Source organism: Ictidomys tridecemlineatus, chromosome 3, assembly GCF_052094955.1.
Source record: "Ictidomys tridecemlineatus isolate mIctTri1 chromosome 3, mIctTri1.hap1, whole genome shotgun sequence".
NCBI lineage: Eukaryota > Metazoa > Chordata > Mammalia > Rodentia > Sciuridae > Ictidomys > Ictidomys tridecemlineatus.
Genome location: NC_135479.1, coordinates 208,510,055 through 208,536,580, shown reverse-complemented (window position 1 = coordinate 208,536,580; position 26,526 = coordinate 208,510,055). Strand labels below are relative to the sequence as shown.

At 45.1% G+C, this 26,526-nt stretch overlaps 3 long non-coding RNA genes across 7 annotated transcripts; 2 read left to right on the top strand and 1 right to left on the bottom strand.

Annotated features, from left to right (window-relative positions):
- Positions 1-101: 101 nt before the first annotated feature.
- On the bottom strand, positions 102-9,666 carry LOC144376483 (uncharacterized). 2 transcript variants are annotated; one of them, XR_013437017.1, is made up of 3 exons: positions 9,093-9,393; positions 839-989; positions 102-323 (listed from the first exon to the last, which is right to left on the bottom strand). It is a non-coding gene; the product is annotated as an uncharacterized LOC144376483 (long non-coding RNA). The 2 variants fall into 2 exon arrangements; XR_013437016.1 differs by lacking the exons at positions 102-323; positions 839-989 and adding an exon at positions 8,711-8,880 and having other exon boundaries at positions 9,093-9,666.
- Positions 1,355-4,620, top strand: LOC144376484 (uncharacterized). Its single transcript, XR_013437018.1, has 2 exons — positions 1,355-2,578; positions 4,013-4,620. It is a non-coding gene; the product is annotated as an uncharacterized LOC144376484 (long non-coding RNA).
- A 549-nt stretch (positions 9,667-10,215) lies between the features above and the next one.
- On the top strand, positions 10,216-25,080 carry LOC144376482 (uncharacterized). Of its 4 annotated transcripts, XR_013437014.1 has the most exons (8): positions 10,216-11,588; positions 12,825-12,939; positions 13,029-19,040; positions 19,662-19,804; positions 20,905-21,083; positions 21,424-21,507; positions 21,632-21,753; positions 23,601-25,080. It is a non-coding gene; the product is annotated as an uncharacterized LOC144376482 (long non-coding RNA). The 4 variants fall into 4 exon arrangements; XR_013437012.1 differs by lacking the exon at positions 20,905-21,083; XR_013437015.1 differs by lacking the exon at positions 21,632-21,753.
- Positions 25,081-26,526: the final 1,446 nt, after the last annotated feature.

Sequence of the window (26,526 nt, the reverse complement as noted above, 5' to 3'; positions counted from 1 at the left end):
CATACGTGGTCCTTTGTGAATGACTTACATTTTGCATAATGTTCAATTATGTTGGAGCATCTTACTAGCTTTTGAAGTTAGTAAGCAAGTCTGAATGTTGGTAGGGTTTGTAATGAATTTTTATTTGATAATTGTTCTGTTGATTTTTCATTGCTGGGACAAATGCCCAAGAAAGACAACCAAAGGAGGAAAGATATATCTCGGCTCATGGTTTCAGAGATTTTTCAGTCCACGGTGAGCTGGCTCCGTTGCTTTGGCCTGAGCTGAGGAAGAGCATCATGGCAGAGGGACCCGGTGGAGCACAGCCGTCAGCTCATGGGCAGCTGGGAAACAGAGAGCCAGCAAAGAAGGGGCTGTGGAAAATCTTCCCTTCCATGGCCCACTCCCAGTGACCTCTTACCCCAACTGGTTCCACCTCCTAGATCTCCCACCACCTCCCACGATGCCACCAGATTACCAGTGTATTAATGGAGTAGTCCACGATGAGGTCAGAGCCTTGGGTTCCCAATCACTGCCCAGAAGCCCCACCCTGAACACTGCTGCACTGGGGACCAAACCCCCCGCACATGCACCTTGGGGGACATTGCAGGTCTGAACCATCACAGATATATTTGTTCTTAAAAATACTAATTGAACATAAAGCTGATACAAAAAAGGCAATAAAGACTTGATGTCTTTAGAAATCAATTTTTTCCTGAACTCATTATGCATAAATATAAATATTGCAAGTTTTCCAGACTTTTAGTTAACTAAAACTAACATTTCAATATTCTTTTTGCCCCTCTAAACTTATTCTAAAAATTGATTTGGTTTCGAGTGTTCTTAAGAAATGACTTACGTAAGACGTATTTTTGGAATAACAAATGTCGTAGTCGGGCCTGGAGGTGGCAGATGGCATCTGATGGCAGGAGCATGAGAGCGGTGCGTCAGGGGCAGAAGGGGCAGTATAGTAGTTTGTAGAGTCATGTGACGAGAGGGGGACCAGTGACCTGAGGAGGCAGACTCGCTTTATGACAGCCTGCTCTAGCAATGACGAATCTGTCCCGGAGAGCGGGAACCCACCCTGTGAGACCTCAGAGAGCACCCGACCCCAGGCTCAAGCTGCCAGTCCATGAACCTCAAGGGGACAAGCCCTGCATTTAAAGCAAAAGTTCAGGGGCTGGGGATGTGGCTCAAGTGGTAGCGCGCTCGCCTAACATGCGTGCGGCCCGGGTTCGATCCTCAGCAGCACCACATACCAACAAAGATGTTGTGTCCGCCGAGAACTAAGAAAAAATAAATAAATGTTAAAATTCTCTCTCTCTCTCTCTCTCTGTCCCCCCTCTCTCTCACTCTCTCTAAAAAAAAAAAAAAAAAAAAAAAAAAGCAAAAGTTCAACCTTGCAAAGATGAATTTCAGAATCGTTCACCAGCAATTACTGGTCAGTATTATAAATTGAGTCCTAAAGAATTAAAAAGTGTGTAGACTAACATCTACACATGTTTGAAGGAAAGGCTTTGGCGTTGTTTATTGATTGACTGATTTTTGGTACCAGAGAGTGAACCCATGGACACCTATCCACCGAGCCACATCCGCGGCCTTTTTATATTTTATTTAGAGTCGGGGTCTCCCTAAGTTGCTCAAGGACTCACTAAGTTGCTGAAGCTGGCTTGGAACTCTGATCCTCCTGCCTCAGCCTCCTGAGCTGCTAGGATGACAGGCATGTGCCACCATGCCAAGAAGCTTCAGTGTTATTTTTAAATAAAATGGCGCTGTCCAATTGCCTGTTGAATGATGGAAATATAGCTAGTCTTGTGTGGCACCCCTTCCTCCACAGAGAATCTTAACTGAACTTCTCCAGAAATCTTCACCACAATTGATGTTAGAACTATCAAAAAAAAGAGTCTCTACAAAAGAGTTCAATGAAGTTAAACTTCCTGTTTACTTGGCCACAGGCTGGAAGAAATCGGCACTCCAGGTGCTGAATGCTCCTTTACTAGTTTTTCACAAACTCTTATGCAGTATAGTAGTTTGTAGAAACATGTTTGCAAATGCAAAATGTGATTAAAAAAAAAAAAGACAAATCCCTTAACAGGGCCTCTAGCCTTGAGCTGGAGCTTCTCAGAGATGTCTACATTTCTAAGATAAGAAAAGTTACCCATGGGACTCCAGGGTAACAGCTGGTAGGGGGAGGAAAGAAAGAAGAGAAGAAGCTGTGCCCTTCTCAGGAGCTGTCCTTGAGGGATTAACTTGCCCAGAACAGTGAAAGAAAAAGCTGCTTTTGTGTGAACTTCTGCAGACTGTGAACTTCTGAGCACCTTCCCTTACATGGTGGTACAAAGTTCTGGAACTGCCTGAACTCGGGGTTCAGGGGGTTGGTGGATTGATTATGGCCTCCTCCAATCTGTTACCGCTGTTTACCAGTGACGAGTCCTTGCTCCCCCAGCATATATAGTAGTACAACACCAGAGAACACGCCGAGGCAAGGTCAGAGTGGAAAGTGGAAGCTTTATTAAGGACAGCAGAAAAGACTTCTCTCTGGAGGAAGAAGGGGACCCAAGAGGTGGAATCCTTGGGTCTTCCCCTTTTAATAGCTAAGGTCTTCTTTCAGCTTTCCCGTATTTCTGTCAGCGTTCTTGTCCTCTGTTCTGTTATTTTGCAGTGACAGAATGTAGGTGGGGAGACCCCAAACATGAGGGGAAGATGGGCCAGAGGAGTAATCTGGGCAGAAAGGGCCTTTTGATTAGCACCTCCCTGTTTGCTGGGAGCTGCCCTGGGCCTTGGGAACATTAACATTTCAATTTCCCCAAGTGCTGCTCTGCTTTCCTGGGCTCCATTCCCAACAGGGCCTTCATTTTCGATTTTACTCGATATTAGATCCCATTTACCTAACTACCTATCTGTAAATCTGGCTTCAGCGAAAGCTGTGTCCTCTGAAACTGGCTACAGCCAAATAAAACTGTTTCCTGTTATCTTCGGTGCCCTACCTCATCTGTCCCCTACAACAGTCTGAATGAGATGTGCCACACACATAAGTTCTCAAGGACTTAGTACAAAAAATTATAAGTCACCTCACAATAGCTTTCATTTTGATTATGTTTTGCAGTGACCATATTTTGGTTGTCAGGTTAAAAATATATTAAAATTAGTTTTACCTGTTTTTCTTTTTTAAATTTTTTTTAGTTGTTGATAAACCTTCATTTTATTTATTTATATGCGGTGCTGAGAATCAAACCCAGTGCCTCACACATGCCAGGCAAGTACTCTACCACTGAGCCACAGCCACAGTCCCTCACCTGTTTTTCTTTAAAATGCAAAATTTGAAATTATGCTTACATTTGTGATTCAAATTTTCCTCTTTTGGATAGTGCTTATTTGAAGTAGAAAAGTTTGATTGGATTTAAAATCCATTTATAGCATCACAGAAAATATTGTGAATTTAAGGAAAAGTTGCTAGAGATAAAGAGATTAGTTCCTCAAGAGATTAATTATCTATGGGCTGGGGTTGTGGCTCAGTGGTAGAGCACTCGACTAGCACATGCGAGGCCCTGGGTTTGATCCTCAGTACCATATAAAAATAATTAAATAAAATAAAGGTATTGTGTCCAACTACAATTGAAAAGTAAATATTTAAAAGAAAAAAGAGAATGAATTATCTACTTTTTTTTTAATATTTATTTTTTAGTTTTTGGCGGACACGACATCTTTGTTGGTATGTGGTGGTGGGGATCGAACCCGGGCTGCACGCATGCCAGGTGAGCGCGCTACCGCTTGAGCCACATCCCCAGCCCCAGAATGAATTACCTAAAATCTGGTTAATGACAAGAACAAAAATGTGTTGGGAAAATAGGGATCAATAGTTTCTACTTACTTATGCAAACAAATTTTCTCATCAGTGGCAATGCTAAAAAAATTGAAGAAAGTCATCTTTAAAAAGTCAGCCTGATCAGGAACTACTTACAGTTGATCCTCAATATCTGTGAATTCCATGGTTTTGAATTCACTAAAATTTTTTTGTTTGTGATTTTTGCAGATACAGTGGCCTGAGGCACAGATAGAGCCGAGGTGCTGTCCAGCTCTGGGAAGCTCCAGGAGCTTGCAGTGTGGCCTAGGAGGTCGGGGTGGGTAAGCCACAGAGGGAGTCAGAGCCGTGCCCCCCCAACCCGGGGGGGGGGGGGCGGCGCAGGGAAGGAGGAGGGAATTCACCCATCTGTCTAGGAGGCTGCTCTGGAAAATGCTGAAATAACATCACTGCATCTGGTGAAGCTCTGGAAAGCAGTGAAATGTGTAGATTCACGAGATGATGACCGATTTAAAAAACATCAGTTAAAGGCATCGTTGTGAGGCTGAAAACCAAAGAATCAGAAGCGTGTTAAAGCCTCCTGGGCTGGTGCGGCCAGCCACCTTGCTTCAGGAAGGTGGTCAGGCATGAAAACTGTGAACTTGCAGGCCAGGCAGATTCTGCAAATCAGCAAACTGGAATGATTTTTAAAAACACCTACTTAGTATTATACAGGGTTATGTGGAAGAACAGGTTTTCAATGGTAATGAAATGGCTTGTTTCACGAGGACATTGGCAAATGAACCTTTGTAGCAAGGGGCATTTCAGTTGACATAAATGTGATCAGAGGCTTGTAGGAACCTTACTCTGTATTTCCTCTATGAGCAATAGGCTAATATTCACTAATTCAGTGTTTATAGGGACTTATAAATAGCAACTTGAATAACAAGAATCAACTGTATTTCAAGCATAAAGCCTGATACTAAAAAAATCAAGTCCTATAAACCACAAAAATTAAAAGTAAAATTAATAGAAAGCAAGGTCTCATTTAAATCATGGAAAAGATGGGGTCCTGGGGGTTTGCTCAGGAATGTTCATTGAGCATGCTCAAGGCCCTGAGCTCAGATTTCTAACCCTGAAAAAAAAAAAGACTCTAGGAGTTTTTATGTAATATCAATACCTAATATTTTACACATTGCTCTCTATTGCTTTCTTATATAATAGAAAATATAGTGGGCTGGGATTGAAGCTCAGTGGTAGAGCACTTGCCTAGCATGTGTGAGGCACTGGGTTACATCCCGAGCACCACATAAAAATAAATAAATAAAATAAGGTATTGTGTCCATCTACAACTAAAAAATAAAAAAAGAGAAAATATAGTAACTTTTTCCAACAAAGCTCAAGGTTGATGATCTCATTTCTTCTACTTCCTTTTTTTAAAATATATTTTTTTTAGTTGTTGGTGGAACGCTCTCCCTCTCCTGTCCTCCCCCTCTAACCCTCCTCCCTCCTCCACCTCCTCTTCCCTCCTCCCCCTACAGTCTTGGGAAGGTGCAACTCTCAGTGGTGCTGAGAATCAAACCCAGTGCGTCATGCATGCTGGGCAAGCCCTCTACCACTGAGCCACAACGCCAGCAGCCCCCTCTTCCACTTCCTGTTAGTTGCTATGTAAACATTAGCATGTCTGTGGACCATGAGATGAGAACAGTCGGAAAGTACAGCATTAGACTTAATTATGACTTATTTACATGAAGCTCAATCAGACAGAAGAATGCTCAAATCATCCTTCAAGAACAGCCAAATAGGGGCTGGGGTTGTGGCTCAGTGGCAAAGTGCTCGCCTAGCATGCGCGAGGCCCTGGGTTCGATCCTCAGAACCACATATAAATAAATAAAATAAAGGTATAGTGTCCAACTACAACTAAAAGATAAAAATATTAAAAAAAAAAAAAAAGAACAGCAAATGCCTGTGCAACGGGAGCCGTACAGCCACTTGAAGGACGGAGACAGCTCTCCAGGCGCAGTGGCACACACCTACAATCCCGTGACTCACAAGTTCAAAGCAATGCAGCAAGACCCTGTGTCAAAATTAAAAAAAAAAAAAAAAAAAAAAAATCCCCGGGGCTGGGGATCTAGCTCTGTTGGGGCATCCCTGAGTTCAATCCCCAGAATTCAACAGCTCCAAGTGCTGCATGGTGAAGGGGAAGAGGCTTGGAGAGGTGTTAATGAGCACAGACCAGCAGGTGGGGTGAATATTCATTTCTTTTTGTAGCTGCCCATAACAAATGATCACAAATGTGGGGTCTCATGACATGTAATCATGGTCTGAAAGTAGGAAGCCCCACACATGTCTCAGGGCCCTGGGTCTTTGTGGAGGCTCTGGGAAAGTCAGCCTTGCCACCCCCACTCCTTGGCTGCCCCCATTTTCAAAGCCCCTGCTCTCCCTCTTCTGTCTTCCCCCTCTAACCCTCCTCCCTCCTCCACTTCCTCTTCCCTCCTCCCCCTACAGTCTTGGAAACGGGCAACTCTTAAGTTTCTCATCACTGCAGTGGCCCCGCCTGACAATCCAGGATAATCTTCCCATCTCAATATCCTTAACTGTGCCAAGGGCTGTGGCTCACGTCTGTAATCCCAATGGCTTGGGAGGCTGAGGCAGGAGGATCTCCCAGCCTCAGCAACAGCGAGGCACTAAGTAACTCAGTGAGACCCTGTCTCTAAATAAAATACAAAATAGGGCTGGGGATGTGGCTCAGTGGTCAAGTGCCCCTGAGTTCAATCCCCAGTACCCATAGCAAAAAAAAAAAAAAAAAAAAAAGGTCCTTAACTGTAATCACATCTGAAAAGCCCCTTTAGCCACATGAAGTCTTCTACTCACAGGTCCCAGGGGTTAGGATGCGGACATGCTGGCAAGGAGACATCATCCTGCTCAGAGCTGCTCCTGTGGTAGAAACTATGGGGCATAGGAAGGCTAACATTTCACTATATGTACCCTTTATTATTTGGTTTTAAATATATGCAAGACTTAATTTAATTGAATAAACTTTAAAGCTCTTAAATTAATTTATCAGTGTTGTTTGTCTTCTTGTGTTTCTTCTTTATTTTTGGCGCTAAGGATAGAACTCAGGGCCTTACTCATGCTAAGCCAGGGCTTTACTAATGAACTATGCCCCCAACCTCGTTTGTATATCTTAAATGCTAAGTAATTAAAAAAAAAAATCTTCTGAGCCAGTTGCAGTGGTACATGCCTGTAATCCCAGCCACTCGGGAGGCTGAGGCAGGAGCATCACAAGTCCGAGGCCAGCCTCAGCAACTAAGTGAGGCCCTAAGCAACTGAGACCCTGTCTCAAAATAAAAATAAATAAAAAGGGATGTGGTTCAGTGGTTAAGTGCCCCATGGGCTTAATCCCTGGTTCAAAAAACCCCCAAACTTCTGGATTACAGCCTCTAAGGCCCACCACGATGGCCACCAGATGGCGCCCTTTTGACACACTGGTGTGTCCTGGTCACAGGGCTTGCTTGCACCTTGGCTGCTGTGTTCCTCATCAGGAACCCAACAGGGATGAGAGGGAGAGGCACACTCCAGAGCCCAGGGCAGCTGCACTCAGTGGTTTCTTTGCGCTGCCATTGCATTTGGAACCTGCTTCCCCCTCTGTTAACTGTCAACTCCTGGCCTCACCCGCGGGCTGAGAATCCACATGAACGGCTCCCGAAGTGGCATACCTGGTAAGCACAGGACACTTGCTGCAGTTGGTGACCACATCCAGCCCCCTGGTTAGTGAATTTCCCCAGCTCTTCTTGTGGCCTATTACAGGGCAACCCCACCCAGCCCTGGGGACTCTTTCCCACCCGTCTCCCAACTTCCTCCCAATCTATAGGTCAGACGCCACCTTCCTTTGCCTCCTTCTGTCTCCACAACTTATCCTTCTTGGATGGAGTCTGCTCTCCTCTTTGGGCCTTCACTCTCTACATGGAGTCAGTCTTTTGTTCAGGCACTGAATCTGGGTGGGGGAGGTGACAAAAAGGCTTTGTTTTGTTTTTCCTTCTCCAATACCGAGGACTTGCTTTGGGGAATGGAACCTGGGTAGAGGTGATAAGAGCAGAGTTTAGAACAGCATTGAGGCTGCTCTTGTGCATGGGAGCTATCCCAGGTGAAGCCTGGGCCAGCCATCTGTCCTGCAGCAGCATGAGATACCCGGGGGTAGAGACCCTCACAGTTAAATTTAGGCTGAGTTGTTACACAGCAGTAGCTCATTTATAGACTTGCTTTTAACTTTTTCTCCTCTACAGATACAGGGAAGCAGTTCAAATGAATTTTAAGAGGCTAGTCTGCTTTCCCTTACTGATTTTCTGAAACGTTTTTATACTATCAAGGACATTAAGTCCTGTGCATGAGGCTATGAATGCTTTCCCCAGGGTTTTGTTTGTACTTTCATTTGTTTGTAAGCCTTTTTTTGGTGACTAGAACTCTCTCTCTCTCCAAACCACTCTTTGGCTTTGTGGATTCTTGTCGGCACTTCCCATTCTGCAGTTCTGACATTGGAATATCCTTTTGCAACCTTGTAACTAAACCCAGTGGGTTGGCCCCCTGGTGACAGCGAAGCCAGTAAACAACCAGGAGATAAAAGAGTCAAGAAAGGTTTTTTACTTGCATCAAGAATGGAGCTGCACTGGAGATACTCTCAACAAGGTCTCCCCAAGGAAGAAAACCAGGGGGCTTCCCCAAGGGTGATTTACCAGTGAGCTAGGCCCCCCCCCTCCTCCTCATTACTGGGGAGCTGGGGATTAAACCCGGAGCTGCTTTACCACTGAGTTACATTTCTAACCCTTTTGGTTTTTTTCAAGGGCCTTTCTAAGTTGCTGAGGCTGGCTTTGAACTTGGGAACCCCCTGCTTTAGCCTCTTGAGTCTCCAGGATTAGGGTCCTGTACCCGGAGCCCCACTGCAAAGGTCTCTTCTGGAGGAAATTTATACATATTTATTTAGGAAAGTCTCCTCTGGTCAAGGTGGCCGCATGCCTGAGCACGCTCAGTTCAAGGTCACACATTTCAAGTTTAAGATTAAATAGCAGATGGAATGCTCTGGGTGGAGAATTGAATGTTGTGTGGAGTTGACTCCAGGTCACCTGAAAAGAGCAAGTCAGAGTGACTAGGTGATTTGGGGCTGGATCCTTGGACGTGATTCTATAAGGAAATAAAGACAAAAGTGCAGCAGCTGTCCCCTCCCTGCAGCAAGCACAAGTGGTTGTGCCTGAAAGCCCCAGAGCCACAGCTAACAACCTGGTGGTATTCCCTTCTCGGAGGGGCTCATTCCCATCCCACTTTCTTTCTTTTTTACCTGGGATCTCAAATTTCTTCAAGGTCAGAGGATTCCCCGCAGGCAGGCTTGGAGTCCACTGAAGGAATACAAGCGAGGGCCACGAGGGCTGGGGAGAAGGACCCAAGTGGGTGCTTTGGGCTGGAAGAGAGTTCTCTGATTAATGGTTCATTTCTTAGCCTCATTAGTATGGAGATTTAAGAAGAGTCTATTATTTTTGCTAGCTCGCTGCCTACACCACTTTCTCTTGAGAATTACGTACCAAATGGACTGGGGACTGGGCAGTCAGGACAGCTGGACACTCCCTTCCTGCCTGCCGCCCAACTGCAGGAAGTGAAGGCCACAGTTTTAGACTTTCACCCTCTTATCAGTTTTTGGCTTGAGACCTTCTCTAGGGGTTGTCTACTTTCTTTGGTGCAACCCTTGTACTGAGATCTTTTAATCAAAGAAAATACTCTTCTAGCCGAGCTGTCTCACAAGTGGCAAGGTCTCTGATTAGGGATTTTTTGAGCCGCACCCTTGTGGTGGTTGGGGTCAGTCTGTGCCATCTCTCCCACACTGTCCCCTTCTGTCACCCTGCCTTCAGCAGTCTTGTTGTAAGTACCTCCCTCGACTCCCTCACCCACACCCCACAGGTTGGTTTTAAAATCAAAGCCATCTTAATTTCTCCATGAACTCCTAAAACACAAGGACTCTTCTTTAAACTACATGATCAGGATGAAACAGGGGCAAGGGACAGAGAGCTGATTACCAAAGAAAAGGCGACAAGGAGATAGGACTCCCTGTTAACCATGGCTAACACTCCAAGATCACACTTTCCAACACAAGCAATTACCCCCTGGATGGCTCTTTCCCTGCCTTTTGGTCTGTAGGCACGAGAGAAAAGGAAACTTCAAATCTATAAAGGGGTAAGACATCCCCACTCCCAGAGGCACCAGCTCCGGGTCCCAGCTCCTTTCCTGAGGAGCCCACCCCACCCCGTCTCTGTCTCTGTTCTATCCCTTGAATAAAACTTGTTTTCTTGCCTGGGTGTTTTATTGGGTGTTTAATTTTTAACACTGGGGGAAACAATGGCCCAATTCTGATTTTTCAAGGTGGGTATCAGATGGGGGCTCATCCATCCAGGATCATCACCCAGGTAAGTTTCCTCCACACCCCACATCTTTCAGGGGTGCACCCTTCTGTGTTTCTTTCTGGGGGACGATAATGGGCACCCATGGGCTAATTAAACGTGGTGAGTGCAAGCTGCCATTCTTCAAGACTCAGGCGAGGGGATTCACGGCCTAGGTGGTGCCTCTTCACCTATCCTGCACGTCAGGCATGTTGGGTGCTGCCAAAGCTCTTCCTCACTGTCCTACCCAGGCTCGGGTGGCATAGCATCTGTGTCCCTAGACAGTGTCCCTAAACCCAGTTTGCCTTTGCATGCCCTGATAGATGAACAGAGAGAGGGGTGACACCATGGGAGATTCTGGCGGGGGCGGGGGCTACTCCCTGGTGAATCTCAAAGGCTTCTCTGCTGACCTCCTCTCCCGACAGCCCTCGTAGGGCAACTTAGGGGGACTGATCAGTCAAGCTGGGCTGAGTGAACCCCCCAGGGACAGGCACCTCCAGAGGAGCTGATCTGCACTCTCCTGTGCTCCCTCTTCCCCAACACCCCCTCCCCTCGAAGACCAGACTCCAGTTGAGAGGGGGACGTTTTACAGGGATTGGTTTAGGAAGTGCCTGGGTTCCCTTTGTTCACACATGAAGCCCTTACAGGGCTGTAGGGAATGTCCCCTCTGTTCTTGCTGTATCTGGAGGTGCTTTCAATTCCTCTTCCATAAACTCCTCCTCCAGGAAAAGGTCCTTAAGCATTCAACGACCGCTATGTGTCCTCATCACCCTCTGGAGATTCCTTTGGCCCACTGCGAGCGCAAACTCTCTATCCCAGCCTTTACCCCGAGTGTTCTTCTGCTGCCAGACATGGCCTCCATACAGACTCTCCGACAGAGAGTCACGACCATCAGGGGTAAATGCAAATTTCAATACCATCCTACAGCTCAGCCTGTTCTATAAAGAGGAAGGAAATAGTCTGAGGTTCCTATGTGCAGGCCAAAGGACTTCTCAGTTCTCGTTTAAAAAACCCAAATGGCACTAAAAGTGTAAATTATATTCAGCTATGATCCTCCATTCTAGTGAGGCCCAAGTCTGCTCCCCCAGAGTTCATTAACTAATGGTAGACTCCACTCAGATCAGGATTCATTACAAGACTTGTAATGATTAACTCCCAGTGTTACACGTCACATGGGGAGGATGGATAATCCAGAGGCTTACATCTTTTCACGGCCACCTGTGAAAAAGCACAGGGGTTGTGACCACACTGGTAAGGCAGCAATTAAAACCAGAGGTCATGCATAGAAGGAGGGGTGGAAGCTGCTGGCTGGAGGCCCCAACATCAGGGTGGACACAATATTTTTATTTTGCTCTTTTATTTTTATGTGGTATTGAGGATGGAACCCAGTGCCTCACACATGCTAGGTAAGTGCTCTACCACTGAGCTACAACCCAAGCCCTTAGCCAACTCTTAACAATAGTTAGGAACAAGGTCAATTTGACCAGCTTGGTCTTAAACACCTGGCAAGAAAGTTATAACCAAAGCACAGCCATACCTGAGCATTTAAAAGGAAGGATGATAAGTATTTTAATTTAACGTAAGATGTATACTGCATCAGTCCCACCAAGAGTGAGACTGGAGGCTATCTATATAAGAAGCATTGTTAGACAGGATTGCTTAATGACTCTCAAAAGAGACTATCAGAGTCAGAAGCTTTTTTAGTTAATTTAAGACCTACAAATCTTCCTAACCTCCTTCATAGGCAGACTTGATCTGTGCTTGCTAATATGATTATCTAGCCCTAAGTGACAGAAATAAAGGGATCTCTGTGACATTATAAAAATTGCATTCTGTGTTTATATTCTTGACAATTCTGAAAATGTAACTAATAGTCTTAAAGATTTACATTCCCAGATACAGGCTATGTCCTCACCGGCTCGTCGTAGGAACAACTTCTTAGTTCTTGGTTCTCTGGTACCTCCTGGTGGACAAATTCCAGTCTTCATTACCATCATCACACTAATTGGCATGTTTGCATGCTGCAGTATTTATTGTTGAATTAATCTATTTCCAGTACTCATGTCTTCTTGTTTCTCTCATAGAAGCATCCATGTCCAGATGACTTTACAACCTGTTCTTTCCAAACCAGACTTTTACCATGGACACCTTAAAGACCTGAAATATTTCTAAAAGGGAAAGCCAAACTGCTTGTCTCACGCTGCCCCCTCTCAGCCTGAAGTAGCTAGAGCGGTCATTACCCATTTCCCCTTGTAGGGGCAAGGGTTCCCTTAATCGGCGGGGGGGGGGGGAATTAGCCAAGAGCAAAAGACAGATACTCAGGGTAGATAATAAAAGATCAGGTCAGAAAGATGGGGGCTAATTATCAAAGAAAAGCAAATGGAATGCTAACACCTCCAGAACACCCCCTCTACCCCAAGGATACCTCCAAGGAATCCCTCCTCAAAACACAAGGAGTTGCTAATGAGTACCTCCAGGACAGCTCTTTTCCTATCCTTTGCTGGTACAGGCAAGATAGGAAGTGGAGGGCGGTGGGAAACTTGAGATCTATAAAGAGACAAGACACACACCCTCCTGCAGATACCAGCTCTGGGTCCCCTTCTCTCCAGAGAAGTCTATTTCTGTTCTTTTCTGTCCCACAGTCCCACATCTAGGAGTGCCATGAACTTTCCTGAGGCACACCGTCAGTCCAAGGCAATCACCTATGCATGGGGGAGGGAGAGCTGCTGTCCCTTCGAGTGACTGTTGACCATCCAGGTTCGTTTTGTGTGTGTTTCAATGAAGACCCTCCAGAGAGGGTGTATTTTTTTATGGTACTGACCTTGCATCTGACTCTCTCCCTTCAGGTGACCTGAAGTAATCTTCGCTCTTCGTGATACTGAGGTCCACTGGTTTTCTGAACACCTGATGAGTGACCCCCGCCCACCTGGGCTGATGGATACTTCCTCTATGATTATGTATGAGAAGCTCCTTGCTCTCTTTGTTGGGGAGATACTGCTTTGACAGTAATCTCCAGTGCACACCCTTCTCGCTCTAATAGTAAACCTTCCTTACTCTTTCACCTCTGGTTGTGATTGCTGGCTCTGCACTCCCCAGGGGGCAAATCCCACCGGGTTCCCTTACGATGTGCTCTCTGGTTCTCTCTCTTCATGATTGTGAAACATCTTAAGTTATACTCTCTGAACCTTAAGTCGAACCAGAGGGCCAGCAATTTTAGCTTCCTTGTAGGTAATAGGTACACACTTGTGTGTACCCTCTCCCAAGCACACAGATACACATCTCACACACACACCACACACAATGTTCTCTTGTGCCTGGAGGGCACCAGAAGGGTCCAAGCAGAGGGAGGGAGGGCCGGGATGGGGTTCCAGCTGAGAGAAAAGGGCCAACAGTCTTGGGTGTGAACCTGTGAACCAGAGGAGATAAGAGCACAGCGGGTTGGAGAAAAAGAGCCCCGTTTGTTCATGTAACCAAAGTAAACTTTTCCTAAAATGTGCTTAAAAGCCAGATAAACAGTAAGTATTGATTAACAGTTGATGGATGCATATTTGGTTTTCTTTCAGCAGGGATTGGTTCTCCCTTCCTCCCTCCCAATAGAGTTCATAAATTTTGGTGGGTAGGGGTTACTGGGCATTGAACTCAGGGGCACTCAACTACTGAGCCTCATCCCCAGTCCTATTTTTTAATTTTATTTAGAAACAGGGTTTCACTGAGTTGTTTAGTGCCTCGCTTTTTGCTGAGGCTGAATTTGAACTCACAACCCTCCTGTCTCAGCCCCCCAAGCCGATGGGATTACAGGCATGTGCCACCTTGCCCAGCTAGCATTCATAATTTTTGAAGGATGACAGACCATCTAGCAGTAGCTAAGGATTGATTTCCTCAAGGGGAAATTCTCTGCAGAATAGGCTGGAGAATATCCTAATACAACAGAAAAGCAAGGCTTGACATGAGGTGGATTCCCTTTGTATTGAACTCACCAGGGAAAGCATCTTGTGGTCAAATAGAGCCAGCTGTGAATCAATACTTTCAGTCCTGAATATGTGCGAGGCCCTGGGTTCCATCCCCAGCACCACCAAACACAAGAAAGGAAAAGAAAAGAAAAGAAAAACACTATTTATTTTCTTAATATAATTATTCTTATTTACTTTAAGATAACTTATCAGTAATATAATGTAATAATGGCTAAATATTTAACACATTTCATTCAATTATCTACACTGAGGTGAATATTATTGCCCGTATCATATCCATGAAAAAAATTAAAAAGCAGATTAGCAACTCACATGTAGCTATTGGCCTTTTTGCTGCTATCATACACCAACTGGTAGAAAAATTTATTTTATTTTTTTTTATGGTGCTGACCTTGCATATGCTAGGAAGGTACTCTACCCCTGAGCTACATCTGCAGCTAGTAGAATATGCTAGATGAAATGTTTTTTATGTTTCAGATACAAATATTTTCTGCTTTGATGGTTCATCTGATTCCATAGAATGATTGCTTTAAATGTTTTTTTTTTTTTAAGATAAAACACACTTTAAAGATAAAGATTAAGATTCCCCACATCTGTAGATAAAGATATACACGTAGACCTAGAAAATAAAAATTCAAGCAGGAATTCCAAACAATTTGACCAAGGGAAGCTGCCCTTGCTGAGATAATTCCCTTGAAGAAAAGATTTATTTATCTTGGGAAGGACTGTGTTTTAACATCCTGATGACCCTCTCCAACGATATTCTACCCTATTCCTTTTCATTATGCAAATTAACTTCTTTTAAAATTTATATTTATTTATTTATGTTGTGCTGGGGATTGAAACCAGGGCTAAGAATACTGAGCACGTGCTCTACAACTGAACTGCACCCCACAGCCAAAACTCACCTCTATTTTAAAACTTTAAACCATGGTGTTTTTTTTTCCTACTGTGTACAAAACCAGAATCAAAGGGAAACATGGGATTCATTACCCATCCATTTATGACCAGTCTGGCTTCATTCATGTCCTTACCCTTTTTGAGTTCCTTCTCATTGGTTTTTCTCTTAAAACCAGTTTTACTGAGATATAATTGACATAATGACTTACTGAGAAATAATTTACACACCATGCAATTCATTCAGATTTTATAATTCAATGGCTTTGTTATCTTTAGATATTCACACAATTTACCATAATCAATCCTAGAGCATTTATATCACTCTAGAAAGAAACTCTATCCAATTGTATTACTCCCTGTTAACCCAAACCCACCGGCCTTGGGCAACCGCTAATCTTCTTTCTGTTTTAATAGATTTGCTTATTTGGGCACTTAATATAAATGACATGGTAATATATGTGGTAAAGTACTGGCTTCTGTCACTCAATATTGTTTCTGTCTAGAGAGCTGGGTTCATTGTCTCCAGTCAGCAAAGAATTGAAGAACAGGACACAGAGATAGCAGCAAGAAGCAGGTTTATTGCAAAAGTGACAGAGATACAGAGAGAGGCTTCTGCAAAGAGAAGGGGCCCCAGAGCTGGGAATCCGGTAGGGGAGTTTGGGCCTTTTCTTTTTATGGTCTCTGGATTTTCCTCCTTTTCTTATCTTCTCCCTGTTCATATGCTCCTCACTACTGAGTCCCCCATTTGTGTCCACAGGCACTTTTGTCAAGCAGGAAGTTGACCTCATCAGAAGACCCTCTTCATGCTCCTTTGTTCCGGCCCTGCCCCGACCTCCACACTTGCCCTCTTGCCCTCTTGCCCTCTTGCTCTGACTGCCTAAGCCTTTCCCTCAGCATCATGTTTTCTAGGTTTTCCATGTTTTAGTAGATGTCATATTTCACTGTTTGTTTTTTACTGCCAAATAATATTCCAACATGAATCCACATTTTATTTATTGAACCGTTGATCGATATTCTGCATTTTGGCAATTATGGATAATGATGCTGAGGACATCTCTACACAAGTTTTGTGTGGACCTATGTTTTGATTCTTCTATCCCTAGAAGTAGAATTATTGGTGCAGGGACCCACCCGTGAAATGTGTGTGTGGACCAGATCAGCACTGAAGTCATTGAATAGGAAGATCTGGTATCTGGTGAGATGGCCCAATACATTGTGAACTCCCACCCAGCTCTGCCAAAGGCCTGTGCAGGGTGTGACCCGTTAAGAACCTTGCAGCCTACTTACCCCTACTTCTACCCTAACTTTCTATAGAATGCTTTTTTTAATCTTTGTTGTATTAATTACTGTTTTATGTGGTGCTGAGGATCAAACCCAGTGCCTCATGCGGGCAAGACAAGTGCTCTACCACTGAGCTTCCCCCAGCCCCCATGGAATCTTTTTGATCTGTGCCAATATAAATAAACCAGGCGTGAGATCCTTTTTTTGTTAGAAGCTGCACCCCTCTGGTCAGCTTGGCCTTGTTGTGGACCCCCCTCTGAAACTATATTTCTGTGTCCTGGGGGTTGGTTTGTAGTATTATTTTCTTAGCTTTTGTTTCTCAGCCAGCCCATCCCTCCAGAAGAGAACCTTTCCCTTGCCCACATAGGATGTGTGTGAGATGTTGTATCAAATAGTACTTCATATTTAACATTTTGGGGAAAATACCCAAGTATTGTACAAGGAAACTGCACCATTTTGTTTATTTTTGCAACTTTTTTTTAAACATTTTTTTAAAGAGAGAGAGTGAGAGAGAGAGGGGGACAGAGAGAGAGAGAATTTTAATATTTATTTATTTTTTCTTAGTTCTCGGCAGACACAACATCTTTGTTTGTATGTGGTGCTGAGGATCGCTAGGCGAGCGCGCTACCGCTTGAGCCACATCCCCAGCCCTGCAACTTTTATTATTTAAAAAAAGTTTGAGACAAGGGTCTCACTAAGTTGCCACAGCAGGCCCCAAGATTGTAATCCTCCTGCTTCAGCTTCCTGAGTAGCTGGGAGTACAGGCGTGTGCCACCAGGCCTGGCCTACCATTTTTGTTTGATTGCTTGTTTTGAGTGGTGCTGGGGATTGAACCTAGGGTTTTGCTCATGCTAGGCAAGCCCTCTTCCACTGAGCTACATACCCAGCTGGCCTATCATTTTACATTTCAATGTATAATTCCAAATTCTTGACATTCTCATGAATACTTATTATTATTTTTTTTATTATGGCCATCATAGTGGGTATGAAGTAGTATCTCATTGGTTTTGATTTGAACTTCCATGCTAGTTACTAACTTTGAGCCCCTTCCTCCCTCTTCTCTCTCTCTCCCTCTCCCTCTCTCTTCTTCTCCATCCCCTTCTTTTTTTTTTTTTAAAGTTTTTTTTTAAGAGAGAGTGAGAGAGGAGAGAGAGAGAGAGAGAATTTTTAATATTTATTTTTTAGTTTTTTAGTTCTCGGTGGACACAACATCTTTGTTGTTATGTGGTGCTGGGGATCGAACCCGGGCCGCACGCATTCCAGGCGAGCGCGCTACCGCTTGAGCCACATCCCCAGCCCTCCATCCCCTTCTTTCTCTCCCTTTCCTTTTTATTTTGGGCTGGGTTTGAACCCAGGGCCTCATACATGCTGAGCATACAGTCTATCAGTGACCTATACCTGCAGCCCCTGGGCATTTTTTTATATGCTTATTATCCATATATAAATATTCTTTTGAGAAACATCTATTTAAATCCTTGGACTATTTAATACAATTTAAAAGCATAAGCATCTGGGCTGGGGCTGGGGCTCAGCTGTAGCGCACTTGCCTGGCATGTGTGAGGCACTGGGTTTGATTCTCAGCACCACGTAAAATAAATAAAGGTCTATCAACAACTAAAAAAAATAATAAAAAAATTAAAAAAATAAAAGCATAAGCATCATATAGGATGCAAGCTAACCTGGGAGACCATGTGGACAGAGGCCCCTAGCTATGGTCCTAAACAAGTGATGGGGTTTCCTTGACTCTCAGTGTTAGCCAAGCTGGACGGAAACTGAAGAATTACCAATATCTGTTGAGAGCCACAGCCGAAGGGGCCCCAGCAAACTTCCAGCTGCCAGCAAACTTCCAGCTGCCAGCAAACTTCTAGCTGCCAGCTGATGATTGGTTCACAGCTGGCCCCAGCAACTTCTAGCTGATTGGCTCCTCTGCGGTGATGCTCATTGGGCTGTTTCCCCGCCCTTTCAGACTATGGAGCTGCTCATTGGGGGACTTTTTTTTGGCTCCGCCCACGCGACCCAGCCAATCGGCCTCAAGAACAGGAGGAGTGGGGGAGGTTGAGAGGCTTGTGGAAGCCGGTGGTGGCAGTTGGGCTCTGAGGGTTTTTCCTGAGGAGCTGTTTTGTTTGGCGTGTGTGGTTCTAAAAATAAAGTTCGTTTCTTTTGACAAGTGGCTCCTGAATTGTGCCCAGCCAGACTGCGGCAAATATCATTGGAAGAATCATGAGAAATACTAAATCACTGTGTTAAGGTGTCTACTTGGGATTTTTTCCTTCCACCGTCCCCTGGAGGACGTAGGTCAGTAGCATCTACAAGCAGGACACAGATAGTAGAGGCTATGCATTACAGCTTGGATCTGGACTGTGTCCAAAGGCTCCCTGGAAGGCTTGGTCCCCAGCTGGTGTCGCTACTGAGAGATGGTGGAAACTTTCGAGTTGGGGGAGGAGGTGAGTCAGAGGGGTGAGACTTCCAAGGGGATATCTTCTTCCCAGCTCCTGGCTCTCTCTGCTTCCCTAACATCACGGGTGAGCAGTTTTTCTCTGCTCTGCAGAATAAATCTTTCCTCCTTCAAGTTGCTCATGTCAGGTATTTTGTCACCATGGTGGGAAGCTGACAAAGGCACCATGACAGAGCCAACTCCAGTCCAGACCTTGGGTGACCGCAAGCCTTGGAGCCTGTCCTGAGTCTCCTTTTGCTTTCTACTATCAGGTGAGACAAATACTGATTTAAATCAACAAGTTTAGAGGGACTTGCTCTTTGCTCTAATTCAGATTCTGGCACTTGGAAGAGGTGCATGGGGTAAGACTTATTAAAGAGCTCGTAGACTGTGGAGGAAAGTGAAGGGAAGCTCTTATTAAGGAAGTCTTCTCCACCCAAGACTCTTGCTTCTAGAAAACCAAAGACCATGTCATTAACTGGAAGGGGTAGGGGCTGCCGAATGCAGAAGCTGACAGGTTGACAGATTTTGTGGGTTTAGAAACATGACCCATAGGTATGTTTTAATATCAGATTTGGGGGACCCCGAAATGTCGGGGACTAGAAGGACATTCTCCTTCAAAGATCAGCCTGACAGCCCCCTGGGAGACATCCTGCCTGGTGGCATCCTGTAGCTACCTATCTCCCTGGAACATCCTGCGGTTATCAGGATCATCAGACATCTTGCAGCTGGCAGTTTTACCCACCCACATCCAGCAATTGCTGATTAGAGACCTTCCCCATCCCCAGCATATAAATACCCCTGTGTGAACAATAAAAGTTTGCAGCTTGATCAGAACTTTTGTCTTGCTGTCACCTTTCGTGTCTCTTGTCCCTTCATTCCTCCCCATCTAGGTTCTCTGGCCACGTTGATGTGTCCTGCCGGATGGGACACCGAAAGACAACCAGGAGCCGAATCCGATGCAAGCATTACAAGAGTCTTTATTGCAAGCTCGAGCCTGGATTCACAACCATTTTTGATGCAGCAGTTCCGAGGAGTGAGTCCCGGTCCTTTGTCCAGTGAGATTTTATAGGTTTTGGGGGGATACTCTATGTGTCACAACATCACACAGCAAATCATTTCATACGGTGGGAAAGTCAAACAACTCTTAACATTAATTAGCACATTCCTTAGCAGGAACAAGTCGGGTAAGGGTGATTGGTTAGTTCAAGAGGTGGATATGTTTGAACTGATTGGTTTAGGCCACAAGGGATTGTAAGGGCTGAGTCAGGGACATCTGGCACCTCAGGCCTTTTCTGTTATTAACAGACAAATAACTCAGCAGGGTAGCCACATGCTTAGGAATGCTCTGTGGGTTTTCCAAGAACAAAGGTCACCTCCCCTTGGACAGGCCCTGCTCTAAGGTAGAGGCTGGTTTTTCCAAAATGGAGTCACATCAGTTTCTCATTCCCCCCTTTGTCTGGACACTTGGGGACCAGTCATGGTTCCCTCAGTTGGAGGTTCATTCGGGCAGGCCCTACATCTTGGTAGGATTCTCCTTCTGGGTCTAGGGCTTGGTAGTGGGGTCGCAGAACCATCATCTGAACTGTGTTCATTCTGTCCCTGACGAAAGCCACTAGCTTGTTAAGAACACATGTGCCAAATGGAGGTGTGGGTGAGTTCAAAGCATGGGCAGGCAAGTTTAGAAAATGCAGTCATTTATAATAAAGTCGAAATTAACTTTTTATGCCTTTATGATGAGGTGGCTCCCAATCTTTTTTTTTTTAATAAAATACCTTTATTTTATTTTTTTTTTATTTTTATGTGGTGCTGAGGATCAAACCCAGGGCCTCACATGTGCCAGGCAAGCACTCTACCGCTGAGCCACAACCCCAGCCGGGCTCCCAATCTTAAGAGGGAATTAGGTTGGGTTTGTCGATGTCTGGGGTAGTCACTGCCACACAGAATTAACCTGGAGCATATCCCCTGGGGCAGGACCCCAGTTCAGTCATTGCAGAAGTTCTCTTGGTGTTTAGTATCTTGTCCACACCAAAGGCATGACTTCTTTCCTACATAAGCTGGTGCCCGTTTGGGAGTCAAGGATACTGGTTTTCACAAACACTAATGGAACCCCGTTTCCTTAGTCTTATGTGACAGTTCACATGGAGTAGACAGAACATCTGGTGGGTGCCCTGAGAAGCACAGCGGGGGCCACTGGAGGCACCAAGTATCCCGGCTGTGGCTGAGTACAAGGAGCCTGGCAGCAGTGATGCTGCACCTGTCCAAACCTGTCTTCACGGCACCTTCTAGCCTTTGATTTTGCCTAGTGTTGCAAGGTGGGTTCCCCCCAATGCAAGACCTGCTACAACTACAGGTAGGAGGCAGAGCAGGTGCAGGTGTCGTTACAGGGGGAGAGTGTGAGGAGGAGCCGAGTGAAGCAATTTACTGCCTGACATAAGAGATGTCCCTTCCAGCAGAGTTGTTGTTGTTTTTCTAGTTGCATTCTGGAAACGCAGGGAGCTGATGAGTCATGCTTTACCTTCCTAACCCAAATATGGGAAGCAGGCCTATGGGTGGTGTCTGGCACTACGGAAGCAGTTTTCAGAACAGGTGTGGCCTTAGGGGGCCATACCTGTTGTGCAAATCAGCAAAGTTCTGAAGGACCTGTATCTTTAGGAAAACCAGGAGCCTCACCAACTTCAGCTGTGGCCGTGGAGGATAACAAGGAACCAAAGAGCTTCTCATGGTGCAGAACTGGAGGTGAGTCAGGAAGCCTGCCTCATTGTCAGGGCAGACCGTCCTCCCAGTGTCTGCCCCAAAGAGTTTTTCTATCACTAGGGCCCCTTGGTGGCTTCTGCACAGTGGCTTTCCTTCTTTCCCACAGGGATTGGCTGTGTCTGTTCTGGTTCCATTATTGCAGCCAGAGTGTGCGGGGCAGGGCTGTACCTTGTGGAATCCCTTATGGGCTCTGAACTGCCAGGAGCTACATGCTGATGTGAAGGCCTGGTGAGTGGGCCTGCCCCAGAGAGTCTGACTCTGAGTTGCTGCTGGCAACTGGCAGGGACTCCTGGTGGCCTCCCTCGGGGAGCAGTGAGCATGGGTTCCTACCTTGTGGAATCCCTTATGGGCTCTGAACTGCCAGGAGCTACATGCTGATGTGAAGGCCTGGTGAGTGGGCCTGCCCCAGAGAGTCTGACTCTGAGTTGCTGCTGGCAACTGGCAGGGACTCCTGGTGGCCTCCCTCGGGGAGCAGTGAGCATGGGTTCCTTCACCCAGAGCCACTGGAGGTTTTGGTGTGTGGGTCTGCCCACTCTGGGTGACATTTCCTAGCCTTCTGTTGTTGGCTATGGTCATGTGATTTGTCTGGAACCAGGGGCATTTGAGTGGTAGTGATGTGAGGTCCCTCTGAACTGCCTCATCTAAGAGAAAGCTGCCTGTGAGGGTGGGCATCCCTCTGTCCTGTTCTGTGGACTGGACAGGACAACACTCGAGGCTACAGCAGTGTGCTCAACCTTGGGGGCTCTGTGTGGAGGGCTCAGAGCTCCCTTGTGCACCCAGAATCCTTGACCACCTGTGTGTAGACCACACACCTGCCTGGGCCAGCACTGCTCAGTCTTTATTTCTCACACTAACCACCTGGGGAATGTGTTAAATGTAGGGGGACTCAGGCCCTGAGAAAGGGCCCGGATTCTGCATTCCTTGTGGGCCCTGGGATATAGCCAGGCACCTGCTGAGTTGGCAGGAGCCTCATTACCTGCCTTCTCTTTAAGCATATGTAAGAATAAACTTTCTAATTAGTCCAAAGTGTTTTGGTCTCTGTTTTGGAGGAGTTTCATTTTTTTTTAAAATTAATACACTTATTAATTTTTTCACATTTTAAAATATTACAAGCAACTCTTACATCTCAATAATAAAAGGAGAGACCAATTTAAACATGGAAAAATGACTTGCATAATTATTTGTCTAAAGAAGATATCTAATGTTTAGTGAAGACCTGAAAAAATGCTTGTCATCATTAGTCATTAGGGGAAAAAAATTGAAATGACAATGAGATATACTTCATAGACCGCGGAAAGACTGTAATCAAAAGGACAAGCCGTGAGCTAGGCCCAGTGCCTCACGCCTGTAATCCCAGCAGCTTGGGAGACTGAGGCAGGAGGATCGAGAGTTCAAAGCCAGCCTCAGCAAAAAACGAGGCTCTAAGCAACTCAGCGAGACCCTGTCTCTAAAAAAAAATACAAATTAGGACTGGGCATGTGGCTCAGTGATTGTGTGCCCCTGAGTTCAATCCCCGGTGACACTCTCCCCCTCCAAGAAAAAAAGAAATGACAGGCCATGACAACCGTGCTGAGAAGATGGATGAACTGGAGAGAGAGGTTCTTTTTTTTTTTTTGAGAGAGAGAGAGAGAGAGAGGGAATTTTTTAATATTTATTTTTTCGGCAGACACAACATCTTTGTTTGTATGTGGTGCTGAGAATCGAACTCGGGCCGCACGCATGCCAGGCAAGTACGCTACCGCCTGAGCCACATCCCCAACCGAGAGAGAGTTTTTACATGATAAAATATTTCTGTAACAATGATAATAGTTACATCACTCTGTTTTACTCCTCTGTACTTAGGAATAGCTTTAACTTTGCAAAATCTTCCCTTGTAAAGTTATTCTTTTCCCACTTGTCCAGCATTGTAACTTCTAAAGAAAAATGCCCTTTAAATGGTAGTGATATTAACTCCTAGAGTGAACTACTCCAGGAAAAGGGGACAAAGAGGTACAGAAATGCTCTTTAGGAGATGATCTGGTGATTTTCCTGATTATCTAGCTTATCATAATAAAACTTGATTTCTTTCCCACCAGCTCACCTCTTCTGAGTAATGGCTTTGGACTATAAGCAGCAAGACCTGGATTCGTAACATTTCCACTCCTAGACATATGTATATCCAAGAGAAATGAAAACATGTTCACACAGGAACTTGTATGCAAATGCCTGTATAATCATGGAAAAAACCACAAATTGCCCTTCTTGCTTTTGGTCGACTTTACAAATTTGGAGGTCCACATGGTTGAATGATCTGTACCTTAAACTCTGGTTCAGATTTCTATAACTCTGCTTTTGGATATGTTAATCATTCAACGAATGTCAATCAGAAACTGTTAGTAACAGATTGACTATCCCGGGGCTGGGGATAGCTCAGTGGTAGAATGCTTACCTAGCACTTATGACGCACTGAGCACAGCCCTCAGCACTACATAAAAGTAAGTAAATTAAATAAAGGTTATTGTATCCATACAGACACACAAAAAGATTGACTATCCCTGAATGTACATAACACCTTTCTTACCCCTTCACAGTTCAAGACACCAGTGAAATAGTAGCTAAGATATTTTGAAGATTTATAGGACATCATGATCAGCAGAGTAACAATTACTTCAGCCAGCACGGCCACTAATTCAGAAATCGGATGAGGGGTGATAGGGGATGAAGAATAGACAAACAGACGCACATGGAGAGGAAAAGGCGGGGCCAGGTGGGACCCTCCTCTCTGATGGAGAAACAGTGACCCAGAGCTAGCTCAGCATGTTTACTATACTGGTTTTATCATCAAAAGTTAACTTGTGGCTAAGTTTTAGCAAAGCAGGCAATCCAAAGGACACAGGCCTGGTAAAACATTAGGGTCATCTTGTTTTGCTCAGAATCCTATCTGTTCCTGGGAGTTGGTGTCTGAACTCAAGGCCTTAACTGATCACTCTGAGCCTTTGCACAGAGTTTCCTCAGGCTGGCTTCACCCCAGCCTCTGAGCCATCTTGACCCGCACCTTCGCATAGGCAGATCCCAGTGCAAACCAGCCACTAGAGAGTCGGACCATGATTCAAATCACTGCTCTCCACAAATGACCACCAGTTGTCACAATGTCCTATTCCAGGCCACTGAACTGGCATTGGAAGTATCTAATCATGAATCATTCCTAACCTTAATCCCCTGCTCTGCCCCTTACCTTGGGATAAAAGGAGCTGGAAACCTAGGCTGGGTTGAGATGGTTTTTGTTGGAGATAGCCATATTCTTTGGTTTTCTGAATTTCCTTTTTTTTTCATTGCCCAACAACCTGTCCTTCAGTAATTGGCCTTTTGGAACAGCAAGTAGATGACTTGAGTTTAGCACCATTATTTATAATAGCCCCAAAGTAGAACAACTCAAATGTTCACCGCAAGATAAACACAATGTGACATACTTATACAAAGAGATATTTAGCAATAAAAAAAGTTCCAATAGGTGGTACAATGTGCTTGCTATATGTGTGTGTTGTGTATAAATAAATGTGAGTATATGTGATTATACATGTATTTGTGTGTTTTTGTACATATTTTTCTTTACTATCTTTTTTGTGGACCAGGGATATAAACCAATGCCATGTGAATGTTAAGAGTATGCTTTGTTACTGAGCTATATGCCAGCACACATTGTGATGTATTAATCACATTTTAATTTTTCTGTATTTTATGACGTTTTGCCTTGCTGTCTGGCTAGACAGTCACCTTGCATAGCTTGCTAATTCTTAGAGATAGCAGACAACTTATCATGAGCACATCCTTGCTATTTTAACCAATCCAGAGCCCATACCCCCACATGTCTCCTTATCAAACTACCACACACCAAGTATGAACAAAGAAACACTAACGTTGTTGGGCAAAGAGGAAAGAAAATCAAAAAGAACATAACCAGCTATTGCAACAAAGACTATCTTAACCCTGCCTTCAGTCACCCAGAGCCAGATACTGGACAACTTGACAACTCTCCTACATCCCACAGCTCACTGAAACTGTGCAAAGCATCAAATCTAAAACTTATTCAAACTTGCATGCCATGCCTCACATATTCCTTCCAGAAGAACTCATGACAAAGGCTCTGGGCCACATTTTGCTTTTTGAGGCTCCAGAATGATCCTGGTACTTCCCTCCCCATGTGGTCCAACATGGTGTGATGTGTCCCTTCTTCTTGGGAATTTTAAGTAATAAACTCGTAACACTGTCTTCATTTCTGTCACTACCATACCTGGTTAGAACGAATCCTGGCTACATTTTAATATGTGTGAAATAACTTAGGGGAAAATTGTTATGTAAAAGAAGCCACACATGAGATTTTGACAAGGAAGGAACAAAGATGGCGGGCAGAGGGAGGCAGCACTCTGTGTCGCTCTGTGACCCAGATCTCACCTAGTTGGAATAGTGCATCTAGACGAGTGATAGAGAACCCCTATACAGCTGATTTCCACAGAAATCACCAGCACTGTGACCCCTTGCAGGGGCCCAAGCCTCAGCATTCCAGCAGGACTCCAGATACCTGGCTCCCGAAACCCAAAGCCCAGTTCTAGCCAACGAGGGCTCGTGAGTGCCGTAGCAGCATCACCTACCAGCATCTCTGCAGAACTCCCAGACTTTGCTCTGCTCCCACACAGGTCATTCAGCTGCTACCTACCCACAACACAACTCCACCGCCCGGCCCCCCAGCCTCACCAGATATCCTGGTGCTGGAAGCAGATCGCCCCCATCTTGGCTCTCCTTCCTCGCCATATTTGGTGGGGGCAGCTCCCAGATCGTATCTCCAGCTGGCTAGGTACCAGGTTTCCAACCTCCCCTTCTCCCCAGTGGTGACAATTCAACACGGTAACTACCAACACAAACAGCTCTCAGGTGGGCAGGTGGGCAGTGCAACCAGAATGCCGCCCACAGGAGCCCTATGTGACAGCTTTCTCAATTGGGAACTACTAAGGGAGAGGGAGACTG